General features: G+C 41.5%; 1 long non-coding RNA gene across 1 annotated transcript; it reads left to right on the top strand.

Annotated features, from left to right (window-relative positions):
* Nucleotides 1–73: 73 nt before the first annotated feature.
* Nucleotides 74–15,923, top strand: LOC112984994 (uncharacterized). The gene is made up of 3 exons (XR_003259635.2): nucleotides 74–229; nucleotides 13,462–13,520; nucleotides 15,623–15,923. It is a non-coding gene; the product is annotated as an uncharacterized LOC112984994 (long non-coding RNA).
* Nucleotides 15,924–17,870: the final 1,947 nt, after the last annotated feature.

Raw genomic sequence — 17,870 nt, 5'->3', positions numbered from 1 at the left:
CGGGCGGGGCTGGGGGCGCGGTGGAAATGGCGGGGGGCGGCCCCTGACCGCCCCCCGCGCGCGCTGCCCGTCGGCGTCGGGTAACCGCCAGCGCCAACCGGCGCCCGCGCTGCGCCTGAGGCGGCCCCGTCACGGGCTCGTGGCGCCGGCTCTGTCCGTCTGTCTGTCTGTCTGACCTCAAGATCACCTGCAATAATGGAAACGAGAATGTATGCCGCCATCAGACTAGGTATTTGGTGCCTCAGTATGCCGCGGATCACCTCCCGCCAAAAAGATTTTTGAAGGGAACTCACAACCAAAGTTACTCTCAGCATAGCATTTAACACACAGTCCCTTGCCAAGCGGTATTTCGGGTTTTCCATTCAAACCACATTTAATTATCTGATAAGGCAATTCTTTCAGTATGTAATAGTCTCTCCTCTGCGCTGTACACAGCAGCTGTTATCTACTATAATTGCGGGCTTAGGTGGTTTTATATCTTTTGCACTTGAACGTGTAGTTAAATATGTTTCTGTAGTGCAGGACATGCATCCTTTTGTTTAGTATTGCACTGTTTGTAAATTCCTAGCAATATTTATTTTTGCTGTTACACATAATCCAGTATAATAAGTAAAGACCTTTCAGTAGTTCGTACAGCTTTTTGTTACACAAGAAATTTAAAAAAAATGAGCTGTAGTATGTCATTTACCATTTCTCGCTATATTAAGCCAGTTCCTTGGTTGCCTGTAATACCGGATGAAAATCGAGAGCTTGTCTTGGTGCCAAAATTAATCAGAATTAACCAAATGTTCTTAAGGGTTTTTTTCTTTCTCTCCTTCCTCTTTTCCTCCTCTGTCTCCTCTCAAGTCCACACAAGCCTGCAAAGCATTTTAACCAATCTGCTCTAAAAAGTTGCATTTATTTTTCTGCATATAAATGAGTTTAGCATATAGTAAAAACTGCAGAGCCAAAATCCAAAATTACAAACTAATTCCCTGCTCAGTGGGATCATAACCACAACGGTTCCCAAACTTACTCTGTATTTTCCTATTTCAGTTTTAAGTTTCCCTCAGCGAAATAAGTTTCTCCCAAATTCTTTCTCTGCAAATGTCAGAAATACCCAGATTAAGCCCAGCAAAATCCTAGTCCATCTTGGACAGAAACCTCTTTTACTTGCAGCAGAAACCCGGAGCACTCAGGAGGCCTCTGAAATCTTCTCGCCTCTCCATGAAACTGTGCTACAGTACAGCAAGGAATGCAAGATTTTTTTTAAGAGAAGGAGAGAGTAAGCAAGAAAGAGCTCAGCTGTATGACCTGGTTTTGAGAAAAACAGTAAGCGCTGGGGTCTCTGCTGCCTGATCCAAGGGTTGTTTCCACACTGGATGTAGCTGAAACATAAATACGTATACAAAAACACACATGCACACTTATATATCCATACACATGTATATATTCACACATTTTTATATATGTGGGGCGGGGGGGGGAAGAGCCATGCAATGGTGTGGCAACCCCCTGTTATATGATGTGGAGCACTTTTGTGTTATTTCAGGCAAGGCTTAATTGTGTGGATGGGACAGGGCTGTAGGCCTAGGTTTATAACTCACTGTAAAATGCAGAAGCAGAACAAGGACATGCTGCACTGTGGGCAGTTTCCCAACTGATCAGGAATCCTGATCACTGACTTAACACAGCTTCAGGTGGCTACTACTGAGTTCCCCATGAATCTTTCCTGTTATGAAGAAAGTACTTGGAACTGCACCCAAGCCATTTTCCTGTCTCCCTCTGCCTCCAGGTGCTCGGTCCTGTGCCTCATGCTAAAGCTTAGTCCTCCCTGCTTATCCCAGTTGTAATGACAGTGGCAGCAGAAGGGCTTGAAAACACAATGTGATCACTGTAGTCCAGCTGCCCATTGCTTTCTGCAGGAGCCATGGTTTCAATGCAGGAAGGGTGGGAGAAAGCAGCACTTTCTAGATCCCTGTGATTTAAGCACTCACATAGGAAGCAGTTGTTCCAGGTCCTTCAGCTCCCCCCACCTTCCCCCAACGAATTCCCATACAATTGAGAACCAAAATTAGTTTGGTCTTTTTGTCACTGCTTTTGAAAGTTCTTTTCTGTATAGCTCAATGTTTCAAGTGTCAGCAGTCTTTATGTGTAATGCAGTGTGTTTCAGCAAAAGCCAGTCTTTAGAATCAATGGGTTCTTTCATTAGTTTAACGTTGATACTCTCTTTCCTAAAACCATTTAGGTTTTTTTGGGTAGCTAGTTACAGAATATAGCCAGAAGGGACATAAGCAAAGAGTGCATATATATGGCTACATGAAACGTACATAATACAGGTCATTTATAAAAACAGGAAAGCAGCTCTTAAGTATTTGCAATCCACTGCTATACTGATAATGGCAAACTAATATTTTGTTTGGTTAGTTTATAACCAAACAAGTCTTGCATGTGAGCTGCTTCTCTATAGAATTTAAGATGATGCTTGGAGCATCTGGGCCAAGGGAATATGAAGCACAAAAGCTCGTCAGTACCAAATATATCACCATGGCTCAAGAAACTGCCTCGATAAAATGCTATCGCGTGTAACTCAGAGAATGTATTGACTCACGTGCAAGGTTATTGTAGAAAATCATTGCTCTGTTGGTGGAAGAAGTGATTGACAGAAGAATATAATGCTCAAGGTTAAACTGAGTGCAGTGTCTTTCCAGAGGAGGTCACTTTCTCAGTTCAGAGGACAGGAGTTTTCAGTGTAAACTAAAAAAGTTGTTAAAAATATAACACCATTTCTTTTCAAAGACTGTTGAAAGATGACTGGTATTTTTCCAGGAGCAATCTTTGGTCTTTATTTCTATTCCAGCTTGTTTTAAGCACTAACACATTGTTACCCTATTGTTGCAGCAAGAAATATTTTTCTGCTTAGCTTGCAACTATCGCATCTTTATTAGTATATATTTTCAAATAAATATTCATTTTTATTCACGATCACTCACCATTTGGTACCCCCTCTTGGTATTTACCATTTAAAAACATTGTCACTGTGTGTGCTACTTAGATACTGCAGGGTTTTCCAGGATTGTCTCCATTAACAGTGACATTACGCTCTTCAAAATATCCTTCTTTTCAGCACAGAGGATTTAAAGGATTGTCTTACAGTTTTGTCTCTGCTGTGGCGCGTCTGCTGGTATGCTAGTGTTGGGAGTTTTCTGTCGACATTGCTGCATAGCATCCCAAATGACACCAGCTAAGCAAGTCTTCACCAAGGGGAATTTGTTGCAGTAGCTATGTTATACTCTTAGTCAAAAGAGCTGACTGGACAAATTTATAGTTTAGACTAAGGTCCCAAGAAAATGACTTCCATATCTGTACAGAGTATCAAGGAAATCAGTGTTCAGCAAAACATTATCAAACAGGTTACAGATGGAGAGTGAAAGGGAAGTTTTGTGTACTACTCTCAAAAAAAGAGGGAGAGAGGAGGAGTGCAGATACGGAGTTGCTGAGACAGAAGCCAAAAGAGTCTGACTAATTTCATTTGGTTAAATGTCTTTTGCCACTGCTGTTGACAGTGCTAAACTCTTATTGTTGAAATTTTGTTGAAAGATGTTAATTCATGTCATCTGCAGAATTGTTCCACAGACAACTTCGGGATTAGGACCGGTGAGCAGGGCCTCTTTCAGACACAGCGTAAAACTCAGTTAAGCCCCTTAATGTAATAGAGACAGCTAATAGAAGGGATGCCCACGGCAGGATAACAGGATGGAGCTGGCTCGTTTCTCAGATTGCCCAGCATGGGTCTGGAATATGGTTATGCAAGCCTGTGTGCTGAGGCAGAAATTTGGGAGAAATCCAACAGAAAGCCATTCTGTGCCTGACCTTGAGAAAGAGGCAGAAGCCAGGCAAGGAGCTCACTGGAGCTGTAAACCCAAGGAATCCTGATCACTGAACCTACTGTCGGTTTGCATTGTATTCAGAGCGTATAGGACTTTGTGTACAATTTTTTTTCTTGGTAGGCAAATAAGATTCTATCTGATATTTTAAATTTCTGCCACTCACTAAATGTTTGCCAACTGCCTGGGCAACTCTGTTTTATCTGTACGATCTTGAAGTTTATGCTTAGTGTAGCCTGTTTAACCCACTAGCTTCTAAAATGAGCTAAGGTGACATTGACCTGTGTGGCTGTTCAGTTGATTTGAGCTAAACAAGGAAAAAATCTCTGCCCCAAAGCACCACTGAATTTTTAGGTGTCTGAATCAATTTATCATTATTGTACATTTTGACTAAGAAAATAATTCAGCAAAGAGAGATTCCTGAATAGCAGAAATACCTTTGCTTTTGCTTCTGATCTTAGTAGCTGTTGAGAGAAGTGTGTTATATCCATTAACATGTAAGAGATAGTATCAGTATTGCCATTCTAAGATACTCAGAAATTCAGACCACAAAAATCATGTTAAAAAAAATTCATCTTAGGTTCTTTCCTTCTTCCTTTCTTAGGCTTCATGATTTCAAGATTTTAAACACAACCATGTTATTAAACAGTGTGTACGAGATGCTTATATAATCACAGGACTCCAGAAGCTGGATCTTTAAGGAAAAGAAGCACAAAATATAATGAGACTTATGATAAAATAGTGAGGTTCGGCATCAGCATAAACTTAAATACATAGATGATTTGGAAATTGGCCAGGAATTGCAGGAGATGATAATATTTTTATTTTGCAAAGAAGCACCCTGAAGTTTTTAATGACCCCATCTGGTCAAGAACATGCCAGTGCTGAACGGTGTTCAAACACACAGACAATTGTTATTTTCTGTTAATAAGGTTTTTACAAAATATCCCAACCATATTGCCCTGGTAGCTAGCCTTAGGGTAGAGGCACTTGGCACTCCAAATTGTTTTCTGTCATCTGTTCCAAGAAAACTGCAGGAGGCATGTTCTTCTTCCAAACAGAAGGAAGAACATTTAAGTCTGTTATTTCCAAAGCATTTTGAGTTTAATACTATTTCTTCTACTGCTCTGAAATGCTCCTGATAGTGATGGAACCAGCCCCAAATCCCAGGTGAAACACCTTTGCTTTAGGGAAAATTTCTGTTTGTCACTGACTGAGAGTTTTGTTGACCTTGGTCCATGATTCATGACTGACAGGCACAACAGCGTTTCATCCACTGCACCTGCTTGGTGCTAGCAGCATTACTTTATCCATATTATGAAAAAACATTACTGTTTATATTTTCAATAGAAAATGTCTTAAAATACAGTATTTCATTTTTTTTCCTGTGCTCAGCTACTGCTGATACTTATAGCAGCTTCTGGCCGAGCCTGTCAGATACGGAATTGTGTCCTTTGGTCTGTATGTTCTCCTCCATTTATTAGCTGATGGTAGTTTGCTGCCCTCACTGTAGAATTAACTTTCTTGTTCTTATAATAAGAACAGTGAGAAGCAGGTTAATTCAGCAATGTTAGCTGGCCACAACTGCTCCCTTTCATTAGATGACATACCATAGAGGGATATAAAATTCTCTAGGAAATCCTCCTTTTTCTCTTCCACTGCCTCCAATGTATTTTTACATAAACTGAAAGAAATACAGCAAGTCTGTGAGTCAGGTCTTACTGAAAAAGAGATTGAGAGGGACTGTTAAAATGTGACTTTTCACCACAGAATGATTTCTTTCAAATACTTTCATTCACTGCTGTCTCTTAGGGCCCTTCTTTTCATGCTCAAAACATTTTTTCTGAACTCTTATTTCTGAGCTATTTTTGACTTGTATTCATTCCCTTCTTTTATTACACACATCCAGAATGCACGCACACTGTGTTTAAAAGAAAAAGAATCTGCAAATACTCCAAGGTTAGTAATACAAAGCCTGAAAGCCTTAGTTTTAGCAATTTGGTTTTAGCATCTCTCTTCCTACACATTATTACTATCCTAATGGTTTGTACACCCTTCTTTTCTTTCCCCCAGATCCTGGACTTATTCATGGAGTAGGTGGCACTCATACGAAGAAAAGCTATTTGACATTGTGCTATATTCTGTTGTCAGTGACCAGGCTCTAATCACAGTAATCAGACCCTTCCCTGAAGGGGTTGCTGATGTTCATCCACAGCACTGTCAGCTCCTCCATCCCAGGTGCCGTGGTTCCCCCTTCTTCCCAGGCCATGGCCCACCTCATCACAAGACTCTTCTTTCCTGCCTCGCGCTTCGTCAGAAAACTGGTCTGGGGACACAGCACCCTCATGTCAGCACCAGTTACCAGGGCCTGGCAGGACCATGTGGTACCAACTTAGGTTGGCTCCATTCATGTGGAATCATGCGCCAAGGGTTTTAGAGGCTTTTCTAAAGAGAATAGAAGGTAGGTAGCAGTGCAGCCTACACTACAGCCTACAGCCATGAGTGTAATAGGCTCAAAAACATGGTGTGTCATTGATGAAGCCATTGTCCTGCTTCTCTACCCCAAATAAGTCCTTGTGCTCTGACTCTGTCCCTGTTCCTTCAATGTCTTCCCCAAAGCTCACATTTTCTCATGTAGAATTTAAGTCTTTACTCCCCTGGTTTCCCATCTCAATATCCCTGCTTAACCAGTCCTAGCTTTCCTATCTCTCCCTTTCTCAGCTCTGTCCCATTCTTCACTCCCATTCTTAGTCTTGTTTCCCTTGCTCAGCTTTTTCCCCTGCCCTACCCCTCCTGATCTTCATCTTCTCTCTATTGCCCTGACTTTCTAAACTCGTGCTCCCTGTCCCTAAGGCCCTAATCCCAATGTTCCTTCTACTCCCACAATCTTAGTTACACTGTTTCCAATCCAGATTTCCTTTCCTTGCCTATCCCACTCTACCCTACCTGTCAACCACCTTCTGCTCCAAGTTTAACCCCTCCAGACTCCCAGGTCTCCTCTGCAAATCACTTCCACTTTTCAATTTGTACCAGGTAGCTGTTGTTTCTCTCCTGTGTATCTGAGAGCACAGGAGAGTGATTTAGATGTCCACAAGTACATAAACGTCACAAGGCTGAATGCTGCTTTCCTTATGCTCTGTAAAACACAGGCATCCCTAAACTTTACTTTCTCTCCCTCCCTCAACATGCCTAAGCTGGGCCAGAGGAAACAGTAAGAAGAGTTTATCGCAAGCCCAGCCATTGTCAGACACAGGCACTTTCACCAGGGCTGAAGGAATATACTCTCCACTTGGGATTATGTGGCCCTAACCCCCTTCCCAGAACAAGGCATATATATCTGTTCCTTTTTAAAGTATGAAACCAGAGAAGGCAACCTTTCCAACACACAGTTAAGCAGGTTATGATTAATCAGGTGCAAATTGGAGTATGGCTGGAAACCAGTTCATGCTTCCCTAGGCAGCTGCCTTATCCCCTGGCCTGTGGACAACAGCTAAGTCAATGTGGTGGCTTGCTACCATCAAAAATGAGAAATTGTGCTCCTCCTCTCTTCTCCCCTGCTACCTGGTCCTCCCCTCTCCAACTAGCACTGGCTCTGGTATTTTTTGGAGCCAATTCAGTGTGCTAAACAAGCAGACCTCTATTCAGGTTTGCTTTTGGTGGGTTCGTTTTCTTCAGTACTAGTGATCTGTGATGGCTCAGATAGGCGGTTTGCGAGAACTGGGGCCAAGTAAGAGAGAGGTGGGAGAGCATGGCCAAAAGTTGGAATAGGGTGAAACTGTTGAAACAAGACTTTAGCTTTTTTGCTGGAGGAGGCTGTTATATCCACCCACCTCAAGGAATAGCAGACTGTAGGCTGCAGTCAATATTCAGTTATTCTACACCAAGTGGACCAGTACCAAAAGGAGACACAGGGTTTCAGCACTCCGTTAAGAACAACCGACTTCAGAGAAAGAAGTGATCTGAGTCCGCTGAGCCTATCCTGCCTGAGCACCCCAGTCAGATCGCTTCCTCCTTCTGTTTTGGTTGAGGCTCTACTGATGCCTAGAAATGGTCCCTGCAGATCAGATCAGTGGTGTCCACCACTATCTTCATGACACGTTAGCTATGAATCAGATTCCAGATTGGGCAAATTTGGGCATGCTCCAAAGTAGATTTCTGCCTGCCTAGGGAAGCTCATTAGCAGAACCAATGGCTTGCTGGGGCAGCAAGGGGCTTGTGGCAGTGACCTCTTAGCTCTAAGCAAAGCTGCCTTCCTTGTGCCTCAGTCCCGTCACCCCCAGCAGCCTGCAGCAAGGCACAACTGCCCAGATGGCAGGGCAAGCCCTGAAAGTCCCACCTTGCAACATCACCGGTGTGGACACAATCCTCAGGGAATTTTACCTGCAGTGACACAGCAGGTGCTTACTGAATATAGGCTTTATTTTATTTTATTTTATTTTCCCCAGGAAGATTTTAAATTGTACGAAGTAGGGGCATTTTCATGGGGAAGTAAAAGGGGACGCTCCCTGACAGCGCTGCCATCTCTTGCCTAATTCGAAGCCCCTGCTTCAAAACTGGAACACTGCCTGAAGACTGCCAGAATTTTTTAGCATGAATGAAACAAACCATTTTTCCCGTCTGCCTTCTCGGAAATAGAGGAATAACATGGGCTGAAGTTTTAAGTAGCAGCACCACTCTGCCTGAGGCAGGCCCCTGGCATGGAAAATTTCTGCCCAAATGGTAAAAATACAGCAGTCATACTCAGCTAAGAACAGGTGCTCTCTCTCGCCTCGGTTTTGAACCTGAGGCTTTGGGAGCCGTAATAACAGGTGGCACATCTCAGCTCTGAGTGGGATTCTGAGGTTATCAGAGTAGAAACATAACTTGTCTTTCTGATGTTATCATATACCACCTTCTACTTCTTTTGATTTGCTCTGTTGCCACTTTCCCTGGCTCGGCTTTATATATATATCTGTGCTTTCTAGTGTCACCAATGCCCTGTCTAAGCCTCCTCTGTGAAAAAATCTAGGCCTCTGTTCCTTTGATGTTGGATTATGTTTCTGATTTACAGTTCAGTTTGTTTCCAGAAGAGTGCACTTTTTGTAGTACTTTCCATACTGCTGCTAAGTAAGAGATCATGACATCTTTAATCTTCTAGCATGAAATCCCACTGCACCAGGCTGTGCTTGGATGCCAGTGACTTCAAATGGAGTGTTTACTAACCTGGCAGTCCAATACTGCCCGGCTGCAGAGTATGGAAATTTGACAGGAGAGTTTTGCCTGTTGTGATCATTTAGCCTTCTGTCCTGCAGATATTCATGCACATATTTAATTTTAATCATAATAGCACTATGGAATCCCATTTCTTTCAGGAATATTAAATTCCTGTCTGCTGCTGCTATACCCTGATCTTGCAAAATACCATAGTACAGAAATGTAGCTCCTATGTAAATGCATGCATTTCATCCACAGCTCTTTGGGTTTGTGTGGTTACATTTTGTGCGTGGCAGAGGGCAACTCTGCTGTGCTCTGGCTGGGCACAGGGCCTGACCCGACTCACAGCAGGGCCCATTAGCTGTGTCCTGAATGCATGCAAATAGGCCTGTACAACTTGTCAGCTAAAGCTGCTTCTCATTCACCCAAGCAGAGGAACTTCCCCACATTTGTTCATTTAGGCAGGCCCCTAAAGTTCCCACTTGCTTCTCTAGGCTTTGGCATAATTGGTCTTAAGCACTGGAGCTATTGCCATTGGGGGTGGCTGTAGCACAGAGGAGCTAATACGCTGCTCTCTGCAGCATGCTGTGGCCTCTCAGTCAAAAATGCTCTGGTGAGTGAAACAGCCCAATTTTGAGCTAGATTACCCAATGTGGGGCCAGATCAGATATGCTACCATCCGATATGCTATCAGACACCAGAAAGCTAATCAGCTTCAAAAATGGGAATTCTGAGGCTGCAGTTCCTGAAGGTGGGGTGAGCAATTTAATAGCTTACTGCTACCAGAACCGGCACAAAGGTATTTTGCTTCCTCCTCCTCTCTCAAAGTCTGTCACCATGAACATTTGTCTACCCCTCCTTTTTTTTTAATGAAAACTGCCTCTTCCATGAAACGGTAGTGCTTTTTATTTTTTTAAAAAATCTTTATACTGTTACATATCTTCTTAGTGCACATCCTACACTGCAGATCTATAGTACTTTTCCTAAGCATAGTGACTTCCTTTCTCAGTTGCCTTCAATAACCAGTCTCTGTTGCCCAGTATCTTCCTCTGAATATAAATCCTGTCTTTCCGTTAGGGCCACAATGGAAAGATACTGTCACCTGGTAATTATTATTGAAGATGCAATGGCTATAAGTCTAATATTTAGTGGCTGAGTATTATTGATAGCTGGGGAGGCCCTGAGTGGGCTAATTGTTTGTATAGTTACTCTTTGGCAACACTCATCTTTTCTCTTCCTTTTGTGTCCAGACTAGTGTTTAACTATGTAGGAGTAAGTAACATAAAGACCAACTCTTTGAGGAGTTCTTGTACCTTACAGAAATAGCACAAGCACAGCAATGACAATATGATAGAGCAGGAGAGGTTGCAAAGTGGTATATGATTATTTTCACTCAAGTAATAACTAAGTTAAGAACATCTTCTTGAAGGTGATCATTTAACAAAATTTTTCCATGCTGATTAATATAGATTTTCATGTCCAGATGGTAACAGTACATCACACGCAATATAACTTTGCTGTTGATAAGCACTTGTCAGTTGGAGACAATAAGATAGGGTGCTTGATGTCTTTTTTCAATGAATGGAAAACTGGGGGAGCACAGAGGGTTCATACTTTGAAGTGTGAAGCACCCAAAGTGGGAGCACGTTTCTCAGAGGCCTAACCTGGAACTCTTGTTGAGCAAATTTTAGGTATCTGGACAAGAATCCTGGTCCTGTTGATTCATATGCAACATTTGCTCTTGGTTTTACTGAAGTCAGCATTTTATCCTTGATCATTTTATATGAAATTTTTATGATGTGGTCTGGCTTGGCCCTTTCATGAGAAATATTGCTACACCAAAAAAAAAAAAAAAAAAAAAAAAAAGAACAACTCTCCTCCCTGCAGTGTATCCAGATCAGTGAATCATTACCAAGCCACTAAATATGCCTATAGAAAAGCTTTTCCACAGTAGTAATCTTGTGTGACTTCTTAATTAATTTAGTTTGTGCTTAAAATAAGCCATACTGAAAGGCTTGGAGAGCAAGGAGAAAAATACAAAGCAGAGAGAGGGCTTTTTCTATTTAGCTGAAAACATGTGTGTGTTGTAAGGTATATATTTTAGTAAAGAAGCAAAAACACTCAAATCTCCACTGCTGTCACCATTGCTACACAATTCCCATCAAACCTACATTCTCAATATCCGAAGCAATCAATCAGTCTCCTTTAGCCCTGGAAAGTTCCTACTGCCCAAGGCACAGATTAATTTACTTGTAAGAGCACAGACAACTCTAGACAAGGCTAAAGAGAGAAAAAGTAAAACAAAGGCTGACAGGATTCTTACATGTTGGTTTCATTATGGACACATTCCATCTCCTCTTATTTCATCAGAGCTTTCTCTCACATATTCATCTCTGGCTTCCATTTAAACAGCATATATTTTCATTTAAAAATAAGCTTTCACATAGAGAGAACTAAACTCTTATATGTAAGTAAACGATACAAAACAGAAATGATATTCAAAGATCTGAGAATGTTATTAGCAATATATTGGAAAATGCTTTTTCACTTCCCAGGCTGTCTGAACAGCTTTAGGAATATATTATCCAAAATTATCCAAGGATTAGTTTGTGACAAGGACAATTACAGTTACGAAACATATCTATTTCTTTTGCTAATATTAGGATTCTGTGCCCTGGTGATGTTTACACAGATAAAGCAGTCTGTTCTGGAGTGCTTATAATCTGATTGGATGCATGATAGGTTGAGAGTTTAATTTCAGAGGAAAAATACCAGATGAGTGTTAACATGCACATGGAAGGTACAAGACATTTTTCTTGGACAACACTGGAATAACTTAAGAAGGATTGCGTTGGAGTACCTCGATCTTTCTTAATTAAGGGGAGGGATTTTTTCTCATTAAAAGTCTCAGTTGCATGCTCTCTTCTTGATCTTGAAACATGGGTTAGTACAGGGATGTCTAACAGTCTGAATTATGCAGGTGGTCAGAGCAGGGTGATCTCTTCTAGGCTTAAAATCTCTCACACCTCTCTAGGATGTGAAAGGAAGAAGACAGGTAGTAGCACAGAGTTTACATTTACAAATCATCTATGAAACTGTTCCAAATATATACTAAAATGTCAGCTAAAGCCAACTTTCCTTCAACTTAAGCATCAGCGAGTTGATATTTGCCTATTGATTGCACATAGTGGCTTACGAGGGTATCTGACAATGGCTGATTATAGTTACAGTGCTACAGAAAGGAGAGGATATGTAGGAAAGCATCAAAGCAAGCAAAGAGGGGTGACATAAATCAGAAAGACCAAGGGGTAAGAGTGATGCAGAACTGTGTATGGTCTTGATGATGAGGACAAGTTACATTTACTCCCAGAAGTAAAACACTTGTGCTTATGCCACCTGCTGAGGAAGAAAGCTGCACGGCAAGGGGTAAAAATATTCTCTAGAAAGCACAGACTTAAAAAAGAAGAATGTGCATTTTCCCATTGCTACATTGAGATCCAACCATAAGACTGGCTGACTGCCATAGACAGGTACTAACATAAGGGCTTATTCTTTCCATAACTGAAAATCCAGGTTTGACCCATGCTCTGTTGATTGTACGGGCTTCAGCATCTTTCCTCAGTAATCACACTTCGTGATCAATACTTCCAAAGGCTATTGACACAGCTAAAGGAATCCTATCTGTGTATATCATAGATGAGATTTGCACCTCTGTATATCATCATTAGGAAGAGGTCGGTCAAGATGATCTGCATTAGCATTCACAGGGAATGAAGCCATATTACAAAAAGGTGTTGAGTATGAGGTCTCTAAATAAGACCAGAATGGATTTATTACAGAATGTCAGTGTGTTGCAACATCCAAAAGAACATTTAGGAAAGGCCAGCAGAGAGAAGCCCCAGAAAATATCAGACCCCGCACAGTTTCTTTCAGACAGCCCTTCTGTACATCATTAAGTCTTGTCTGTAGTAAGTCATGCCAAACACAGCATGAGAGCATTTCTGTATTTCATCCTCTGCAAAATAAATGTTCTTTCCTATTGTTTTTTTAATGAAAGATGTTTCCCTTTGAATCTTCAGGCACTAGGATAGGTCATTTACTGTCAGCTTAACATTCTGCATATATATGTGTTTATGTGAATGCACATGAATAAACTCCCTTGTTCGAAAATGTTTTTTTAAGAATAGTTCCTGTCCACTATTGTCTCCAGTGACTGGAGAGAATTCAAATACAAAAGTCTAACTGGAATTCTGAGCAAATGCTGAACAAAATGGACATTCATAGTAAAAGACTGTTGGATAGAGATTTTGCATTATACCTGCCCTGTATGCAAATCTTTTCTGACATATTGTAGGGATGTGCTTTCTCCTGCTTAGACTCCTACATTTTATTTGCGTTTCAGTCAAGAAGTCATGATGTGGTGAAATGAGAAGACAATAAAGGCGGGTCATTTATCTGTTGGTATGTATGTTTGTATCCCCATATTAGAAAATGCTACAAAAAAACTTTTTATTTCTTCAAAAGTGTCAAAACTTCAAATAGGTGATCATATAAATCTCAGTGACTGTAGCCAGCAAGACTGCCAAAGGAAAACAGCATCTCCCTCCATCTGTAGAAACATTTGGAATCTGCTAACTGGCTCCATAAGATTTTATTTGAAAGATTCTCCATAGCCTCTGAAATGTTCATGTGTTCCAGTTCTTTCCCTAGTAATCACCAATCTTTTGGTCCTCTGCTAGGTATTGTGCTGCACTTATTAAGGGACAGGTAGTGCTCTTACACTGTACTCAACACACTTTGGAAAAAACTAAATGGGAGACATGAGCATTGTCTCTGTGTTTTAAGGTCTTCCCTAAAACAGTTAGATTTTTAAAAGTGCTCAAAGCCAGACTTATTCGAGAGAACTCCTCTCTGTTAGGCACCCAGGCCAAGCACAGAACTTGATCACAGCAATGGCCATGATAGTTTTCCTTTTTCATTGAGCTAGGATCAGGATTTCACCCGAAGTCTTGAAAAGAGTGCAGTTTGAAGAGTTTAAAAGAAGTCCATGCCCGATTTAACCGTGTACCTCCAAACATGAGATGCAAAGCGGGCTTCATTGACCTTTCTGACCAAACTTCTATTGCAGCATTTTCCTGCACAGCCATGTTAGCCAGGGATGTGGTGAGTTGTGATTTCTGTCCATTTTAATCACTCCAGCAAAAGCCTTTCCTGGCAATGCAGTAACATGAACAAAAAGGTGCTGCAGCTGCTCTGACATGCATGTGCCCTAGGGGTAGTGTGCATTTCTGCAGTACAGTTATGATTGTATTGTTACACAGGCAAAGTACTCCTATAGACCTTGCTCTCCAGGTTATCTGTACTATGAACAAGTAAAACACAATCTTGGGAGGGAGCTTAGCCTTTACAAGCACATTAATTAGCAATCAAATTTGAGGATAAAAAGTATACTGCATCCACTGCCTTCAGCTTGCTTTCAGGAATCATGCTAAAGCTGAGCTACTCAGTCAAGCTTGCTTTTGTTAAAAATATCCTCTCTTTATTCCCCAAACATGTTATTCTTAATTGCACCTATAAATTACTTTTTCAGTCCTTTTGTGCAGCAGCATGAAAGGCAACCTTTTAAAGGTAATCTGACAAATCTATAAAAGTACTTTAACCATAATGCATCACTGCTACAAACTGCAATAGGACAGAATACTGAGCTTTCATTTAAGTAAGTGATTTTTAGTTGTATTCTTGGTGGTCAGCTGAAATGGATACAATATTAAGAAATAAACAATAGCATTACCTGGTAAGAAACTCTGCTAATATTCCTCTGTGTCCACTCACTATCCTTTACTTCTAGTATTTTTAGCCACTTTCTTAGGTACTGAATGCACATTCACACACACATGCACACAAACACATGCATGGACATGCGTGCACATACTGACAAAGAGCATTCTTACAGCAAGGAAGATACCCTGCATGAGCCTACAGATAATTGAAGGCTAATACATTTCTTTACAACATCCCGCAGTTGTTCTCAGGGCAGGAGTAAGACATCACAGTAATTTTTTCATCTGGTAGTATCTAAAGAATGCTGACATGTTTTTGACATTCTTCCCATTCCTGCAGCAAACAAATATTTTATCAGTTTACCTTTAAAATAATATGCTTCCTGTCTCCTTTCCAAATGCCTGGCCAGAAGAAATGACCTTTTCTGTCACAGAACAAGTTTCTCTTTATTTAAGCATTTCTTGACTTCTGAAAGTAGGGCAAGAAGCGACCAAGATTCCAAATGCTGGAGTCACCAGACTGGTGGTGAAGCAATATGTGAAAGGCACATTTATTCGATTTCTCATGAATCCCAGCCCCTCTGCTGCAAATGTCTACTAAGCATTCTATGGGCAAAGTGTGGAGAATCACATTTCTGCTTAATCAGGCCGGCTGCCTGGAGAAAGATGATTGCAAGCAGATGTACTCGTGTTCTCATGTAAAAAGAATTCAGTCTTTTGTGTAGGCTGTATGATGAGCAACAGACTTCATGGAGTATTTTCGTGTTCTTTAATTTCTTGCAGGTGTTGGAAGCAAGTATATTCTGGTACAGCAGAGCTGAAACTGAGCATCCAGTATATGTGTGTAGGAATGACACACCTAAGGTTAGCAGAAGGGCCAGAGGGAGAGAGCATGACCTGCAGAGCTAGGCAGACCTACATTTACTGAAGGAACATTTACTGAAGACCTCTGCCTTGTGAAAGTTGTTCGAAGTAAATGCCCAGCGTGCTCAGAAACTCTCAAGGCTGCAACATTAAAACTATGTTTTGCTTCCGTCCCAATGTTCTTTACCTATTGTTATGGAAATCAAGACAGAATAAACATGACTGAAATCAATAATATCAAAATAATTTCTCTGAGTCTATAACAAATCAGGGACAGACAAGAAGCGTAGCATCTGCATGACGAAGTTCTGCTTTTCAATGAGACATCTCAGTAACCTTCTAAATGACCCAAGCAAATCGCAGTCAATCCATTTAAAAAAACTTGTGATGGAGTAACAGCTGTATTTTGGAGGTTCATGATATATTTTTAGTGCCAGGACAGCTAAGGCAAGATATGTATCCTGAGGTTCTGTGGAAATAGATATACCCTTTGGATCACATCTCAGGATGTCTGGCCAAATGGTGGTATACATTTGTGACCATGGCATACCTGGAGCTATGATGGCTAAGCAGCTGTGATACACAATCAGTAAGAGCCTGTATACTCCCACACACAGCTCACCTGTCAGCACTGCTCTAAAGGCAACCAGTGAAACATCCACAGTCATGCAGGAGTGCTGAGATTTTCGGCTGTGTTTACTGCAGCCACTAGGAAGTAACGTGATCATGCAGACCTCAAAGAATGCACCTACGTGACTTGCTATTTACTGTGCAAAACCCAATCCACCTGTTGTAGGCACCTAAACCTAAAGGAAAAGACCTGGAAGCCTCCAAAAGCCTTTATTTATTTATTTATTTATTTATTTTATTTTCATGTTCACTGACTCCACAGGAAACATCACTTACTTTTAGAGTTCTGCTGTCCTAGGTAACTAAAATTTAGGTTCAAGTCTGGTCCCTGAGGCTCAGATTCTATGAACATCTTTTAACAGCAGTGATGAGTTAAGCAGTAGCCCTGCTTTTTCCCACTGTTGTGTCCGCCCGCACAACTCTTCATATAGACATGCAGTGATCCATACTAGCAAAGTGACTTTAGCTGAAAGTACTCTGGGGGAAAAAAGAAATCCAACCCTACCTCCACCCCCCTCTCACTTTTCACCTGGATCTGCTCTCTGATCCTCTATCACTGATTGAACAGTCAGCAAGCACAGTGGATAGGAGGGTACAAGGCAAGAGTGAGGATGAAGTTACATGAGACTGAGTCACTCTGATGGCTCACTACCACGGGCACCCTCTGAGTCTTCCCTCATCCCGTCTGGTAGCTGCTCTCACTGTTTACGTTGTCTTGGCTCTGACTTCATATTGCTTCACTCAGCTAGTTTAGCTCACTGAGCTAGCCAAAAATGAACCCAACAACAGAAGAGGATTGTTTTCTTAGCTGGCTTAGTGAGTTGAACTCAGCGATGCATCCAACAAGTGTCTGACTTAGAACAAGGAAGGACACTGGAATGGGCATCTGAATTCAAGAGATGGTGCTCTCCTTTTAGTAGCGGTGAACTGTGAGTTTGTTTCAGCCATCCGGTAGAGCATTATCCCAAGTAAAAGAGGTGACTTAAGAAGTTTTGCCACCAAATGTGGCAATGTAATCACAGTGGCAGCTAATGACTGTGCAATCAGGCAGACTGGATTCCAACCATTATTTAATTATAGGGTGATAGTAGTCAAATGCTTTGTGATAAGAGCTGTAGGAATATATAGGGAGCCATGATGCCTCTTGCAAGTATTCTTTAAGAAGCTGTCGTGAATCTTCTGCCTGATTTGCAGGAGGTTGAAGACACCTCCACAGAGATGCCTATTCACAAGCTACTTGATTTCAGTACCTTCAGTATTTTGTTTTGCAAGGACTTTGAAATCCCTAGCCCTCTGCCCTGCCCAGAGGTCTTGTCACTTTTAATTGAGTCATTTCCCTGCGGTAGGTGCAGAGCAGCCAACCAGAGCAGTTTCAGGAAAGAGAATCTGGTCCTCAGGAGGCTTTTAGGCTGAGAGGAGAAGTGAAAAATCTGCCACTGGTATCAGTTCTGTAGCAATGGGAAGAAAAAGGGACTGCAGCAGCTTGGTTGCGTTTTATTGTCTTGCTAATTCAGACTTCTGTCACTACAGGATGTAG

This window comes from Dromaius novaehollandiae, chromosome 1, assembly GCF_036370855.1.
Source record: "Dromaius novaehollandiae isolate bDroNov1 chromosome 1, bDroNov1.hap1, whole genome shotgun sequence".
NCBI classification, from domain to species: Eukaryota; Metazoa; Chordata; class Aves; order Casuariiformes; family Dromaiidae; genus Dromaius; species Dromaius novaehollandiae.
The sequence above is the reverse complement of the archived record's forward strand: the minus strand, read 5'-3'. Positions and strand labels throughout refer to the sequence as shown.